At 38.8% G+C, this 6046-nt stretch overlaps 1 protein-coding gene across 1 annotated transcript in view; it reads left to right on the top strand.

The window, feature by feature from the left end:
• Window positions 1-5687: 5687 nt before the first annotated feature.
• Window positions 5688-6046, top strand: part of MIB1 (mindbomb E3 ubiquitin protein ligase 1) — a 110431-nt gene continuing 110072 nt past the window's right edge. Inside the window, exon 1 of the mRNA XM_025038583.1 lies at window positions 5688-5848. The gene's annotated coding sequence lies outside the window, so the exon portion shown is untranslated. The remainder of the gene's footprint in view (window positions 5849-6046) is intronic.

The following is a 6046-nucleotide window of genomic DNA, read 5'->3' as shown; positions in this document are numbered from 1 at the left end:
TTTCTAACTTGTTGCTCATTTGTTATAACTCAATAAAGCAAAGACTAAACATTTTTATAACCTTTAAAAAGGAAAAAATCTATTGGGCAATAACCTCTCATTGCCCCTCCACCAACCCCTCTGATAACCTCTAATCTACTTGCTGTCTCTGTGAATTTGACTATTATACGTACCTTATATGAGTGGAGTCATATAATTTTTATTCTTTTCTGTCTGACATGTTTCACATATTATAATGTCTTCAAGTTTCATCCATGTTTTAGCATCAGAAGTTTATTTCTTTTTATGGCTAAATAATATTCCATTGTATGTATACACCCCATTTTGTTTATTTATTCATCTGTTGATGAACACTTGGGTCGTTTTGTCCTTCTGGCTACTGTAAATAATGCTTCAGTGAACATTGTCATACAAATATCTTTGAGTGCCTGCTTTCAATTCCTTTGGATGTCTACTAGGAGTAGACTTACTGGATCATATTGTAAATCTTGTTTCTTTTTTTATTCTTGTGAAAAAACATACATAACATAAAATTGATCATTTAAACCATTTTTTAGTGTACAGTGCAGTGTTATTAACTATGTTCAGATTGGTATGCAACCATCATCATCATTGATCTCCAGAACTTTTCATCTTCCCAATAGAATATTCCAGTGAAATGTTATATGTGTGGTAGATCTTGCAGGTAGAGAATTAACAGAGAAAAGAAAGTTTACACTAGGAATTATAGTTGGACTCACTGCCAATCTGCATCTTTTTCTGTAATAGAATGCCTGACAACACTCAAAAGGGTTTATGGTTACATGAGGAATTGCTGGAATTTGTATGTTGAGTGTCTGATCACATGCCAACAAGAAGGGAAAAATTGTTCTGTAAAGGCTTCCTGGGGAAACAAAACAAACAAATCTAAAATTTCACAAGAGTTTTGTTCATTGCTCAAGCTCTCACTGTTGGTGACTCTAACTTGGGAAGACAATGGAAAAAAAGTGGTATTTGTTGGTTGGGATCTGAGATGTTGGTACAAATTTGTGGAGATGATGCAAATATGCCTCCCTCCCTTTGTTTCTCTTTCTTTCTTTCTTTCTTTCTTTCTTTCTTTCCTTCCTTCCTTCCTTCCTTCCTTCCTTCCTTCCTTCCTTCCTTCCTTCCTTCCTTCCTTCCTTCCTTCCTTCCTTCCTTCCTTCCTTCCTTCCTTCCTTCCTTCCTTCCTTCCTTCCTTCCTTCCTTCCTTCCTTCCTTCCTTCCTTCCTTCCTTCCTTCCTTCCTTCCTTCCTTCCTTCCTTCCTTCCTTCCTTCCTTCCTTCCTTCCTTCCTCTTTCTTTCTTTCTTTCTTTCTTCTAACATTATTTTTAAAGTAGTTTAAGACTCATAAGTTGCAAAAACAGCATAGAGGTTCCCACAGAAACCTTGTGCCCAGTTCCTTCTAAGATAATATTTTATATAACCATAGTACCTTGTAAAAAGTAGGAAACTAACATTGGCACAATATTATTAACTCAGGTACAGACTATATTCAGATTTTGCCAGTTTTTGCATGTACTCCTTTTTTTGGGGATGTACAGTTCTATAAAATTTTATCATATGTGTACATTATATAAGTAACTATCACTATAATAAGGATTTAGAATTGTTCCATTACCACACACACAAAAACCCCCAAACCTCTGTGTTACCTAGTAACAGCCATGCCCATCTCCAAACTCTAACCCATGGCAACCACTAATCTGTTCTCTACCACTATAATGTCTCTTCAAAAGTTATATACATGGAATTATATATTATATAACTCTTTGAGATAATGTTCTTGAGATTCATCCAAGTCGTTATGTGCATTAAATGTTTTTTTTTTCTTTTTATTAAAGAGTATATTTCATTCCCCTGATCTTTCTTTGCCGACCACAACATTCCTTTTCCCCATGTCTGAGGAGATTAGCCTTACCTTGATTGAAGATCCTGTAGCAAATTCATCTGAAGTAGTTCCTTGTCTGCCCTGGGAGAAGATAGATTATAAACCCCTCAAATTGCAAGATTTTGCAAGTTTATATTGTTAGAGACCTGAGAATATGTGTGGGGATGGATCCTATAAATGCTGGAAAAAGAACAAAAAAGATCTCAATATTGGACTAGACTGAACTTATCAACATGAGAGCACTTACAAGAGTTTTCAGATATAATGTGTAGCTCAAGCAGCAGGTTGGTTGACTGAAAACAGGACTTAATGGTGGCTTATCTTTAGTAGGTTGAGACACCAAAACTTCCCTGCTATAATTTCAAGGATGGAACACATAAGTTTCAGGAGCAGGAAAACTCTCTCTTCACTAAGACATTGAGAAACGCATTGATGAGATCACTCTCTTCTTTAGAAAGCTCATTGATTGCTGCCATTTGCAGGCCTGAGAAGATACAGAGGCCAGGTGTCAGGGCTTAATCACCAGAGACTAGGTGAATACAATTACTAAAATGGGTGGTAGGATCAGAGTGGCAGTCAGATCTTTGATGTGAATTAATCACAGTGAATTAAATATATGGGCACCTTACTTAAGTCATTTTTGATGTATGCAATCAGAGAAGGTGTAACTCTGGTAGTCAGATGCCTTTTCTTTTTGGGGGAGAGAGGGTGAAGGTATCTTCAAGTGGAATAGTTACATCCTGTTAGGCAGGTGCATGATGTTATTTCTTTGTTACATGGAAGTTTAAGTATGGTAGAATGGTACCTAACAAGGTAGACTATTCCTGCTATTTGTGGGAGACTAATGGGAGACCAACTGATGAAAAGAGAAGCCATTTTTTTGTTTCCTGCTTCTGATGGAATTTCCAGCAGCTTCTGCGTTCCTAACCAGGCAGGGCGATTCAAGGGGCTACAGCAAAAGAGTGTGCCCTGCATTCATGGAGCTCTGACTTTCGCAGAGGTAGTACATTGGTAGGGGACTTTGGATTTCTGGTCCTCTGCAACTTCTGGGTGAGCCTGGGCCCCTGGCTTACTGCAAAACAGCAGCAGTTCCAATATCAGCAGCCTCAATGGCATAGTGATCATGGATCCTAGGTAACATTTTCTCTTCTTCCTCTAGTCCTAGGGGATAGTGTTTTCCTGTAGTTATTAATCCCTTTTTGTTTCCGCAGATCTTCTAACTCTTTTGCAAACAATTTGCTGTATTAAATTTCTTCCATTTGAATATTTAGAGTGATCTATATTTTCTTAAGTGGACACTAGATCTTACACTTTTCCACTTGGGCACCCAGCTAAGCTACATTTTTCCTCCCTTTCAGTTAGATGTAGCTGAATTCTAGACTATGGAATGTGACTGAGTGATAAATGCTAGCTATAACTCTGACTTATAAAGTTACTCTCCAAATAGTGTATATTTCTGTAGAATATAAAGCAGCCACAAATTCATAGTAGTAGAATAGTAGGTGAACAGTAAAACTACTTCATTTCTTTGGCAAGGATTTATTTTATCTTACTTATGGATGGAATAAAAATTTTGCCAGTTCTGAATGATCTTAAATATTTCTGAACAAATGGGCAGATAAGCAAACATATGTGTAAAATGTCTGGGTTCTAAACATGACAGATACATGTATGACACAGTAGTCAAAGTGGGGTATGTCTATTTTGGAGAATACTAATTTAAACATCTAGGGCTGCAGAAGATGATCGACTTGAGTGAGGGAAGAAAGTATGGAAACATTTCTATATATTTTGTGTCTTATAATTTCTACTTTGAGAATGTTTTATAACAACATGGTAGTACATATATAATTTATACATACATAAGTATATGTATTGGAAGTACATATTCAAAAATTTTGTACTGAAAGGTTGTATGATCAAAAACATTTAGACCATTGGAGAACTACATTAAGGCCCTTGAAATAGCATTAGCAACATAATAGTGTTATAAATTCACAATGTAGTTAATAAGAGGGTAGATGGATAAGAGAGTTTACTATAGAGAAATACATCCAGTATTAGATGAGTTATAGTTTTAAATCTATCTCTTTCTCTCTAACCCTGGACAAGTTAATCAGTTCTGGCCTCAGTTTTCTTCTTATCATATGAGGATTGGGCTATTTTGAAGTTTTCATATTTGGGCTCAGTGTACTCCAGAGATTTTAATGAGTTTCTGTAGAGCCCCTGTGAAGGTAAGGGGAAGAGAAGACACAAGTAGGCTCCAGTCTTTCTATACTGCTTTATGTAAAGTACCTAGTTCCTTTTATAGATCATACCTACAGGGTTAGAAAGGGGGTTGGGAGTGGGGGGAAGTAAAGAAAACCTCTAGGCTAGATCACTTCTTAAGATCCTTTCCCATTTTAAGGGTAAATAAAACTTAAAGTTATTATAACTAATTTCTGATATTAAGAATAAAAGCCTATCTAAATATTACACAATATCTTAAGTATAAAATTCTAGGGTGAGATAAAACACAGTTGAACATGCAAAAAACATTATTAATATACTGTATTTGATGTAGAATGCAAGGTTGCATATTAATAGTCTGACATCCCAGTTAGTCTTTACCAGACTGAATTTACTTTACAAAGTGAATGACAAGTATGATTTCTGCAGCAGCTGTATTTTTTCTAAAATTTTTAGATCAATTTATTAATTCATATGATCAATTTAACTAGTTAACAAGGAAAGAAGGAAACCAGAAAAGATCCCAGAGAGAGAACAAAGAGAAGAGCAGGAATACTTAACAGTGTTCTTAAATGAATAGTTGCAGTTGAACAGTTTTGGCAATAGCACACTAAAAATTTCCAGGATGAAAATGTTTTAAACAGACTAGAACTTTGGCCTATTTTGAGCAAATATTTTAGCTGTTTAGTTTCTAAAATGAGCTCTATGTAGCCTCTATGTTGCTCCATATTGGTATTTTCCTGTTTTATTAATATGAAAAATTGAGAACATTTTATTTCACTACATAGTTCATTGGTTACATTTTACACCCCTTTTCTTTCCGCTTGATTATTCAATTCTTCTGGAGTATTTCCTGCTCCCTTGACTTTCCGGGAGAAGCAACAGTATGCTTACAATGCATCCGTGTTGGGCCGTGTAACAATGATTTTAAATCTCACACATCATAATGTCATTTAAGTAACAGCAGCCAGAAACCACTCTTAGAGTCTTCTTATTTTCCTTTCAAATTGTATTTTGCGATTGGGGCTGAATTATTAAAGAGAATTATCTCTGGGCAAGGTGCTTGTAAACTCTCAGAAATTTGCGCTGTTTGGAGTCTGCTTACCATTCTCACTCTGCATAGAGGCAAGACACATCATTCATTACCATTTTGCTTAAATCATTCAATCTCGTTTAAAATGTTTTCAATTTACCCACACAAATACAAGTTGCCTTTAATCTATGCTATAATCTGTCCTACCCCCCCCGCCTTGTTAAAAAAGACTAAAAGATACGAAATTCCCAACATGAATGTCACACTTAGTACAGCAGAGACACTAGGACTTAATAAAAGACTGATCTCATCGTAGCCACCTAGTTTCAGCAGCCGGGATCGCATCCCTAGTCTCACTTCCTCCAGCCCCAGCGCCAGGCCGGCCCGACAAAAGTTCCTTGCCCCGCCCCTTTCCTCACAGCCAATGGGGCGTGCCGCACCACCGGGAGGCAACTCCAGGGAGCCGCCCCTCCGTCGCCCCAGACAAGCTGGGCATCTACTCCCCTTTCATGGGCCAAGCGCATGCGCACTCGCCGTGGGCCCCAGAGAGACGCTTAGGGATCAATTTTTCTTTCCTTTCTTTCTTGGGTCGCGCGATTCTCCAATACCCTTCCCACCCTACTGTTGCTGAGGACCCCTCTCCTAGTCACTCAGAGAAGGTGCTGCTCGGACCCTGGGTGCGTCAGTACCCGGATGTGGAGCCGCTCTCGCCCGGCGGGGACTCTGTGGCTGGGCGGAGCGCGGCGGCGTGCGTGGGGGCAGAGGGAAGGGGGCCCCTGGGCCGGGGCGCTCACCGGACGCCGGGAGGTACCACCGCTGCCCACGGGGGAAGAGGCGGCCCCGGCCCTCGGGCGCCCACCCCGGAGCGAGCGGCC

This window comes from Pteropus alecto, unplaced genomic scaffold (assembly GCF_000325575.1).
Source record: "Pteropus alecto unplaced genomic scaffold, ASM32557v1 scaffold146, whole genome shotgun sequence".
In the NCBI taxonomy this organism is placed as follows: Eukaryota; Metazoa; Chordata; class Mammalia; order Chiroptera; family Pteropodidae; genus Pteropus; species Pteropus alecto.
Note: the sequence above shows the minus strand (reverse complement) of the source record. Positions and strands in the feature narration are given on the sequence as shown.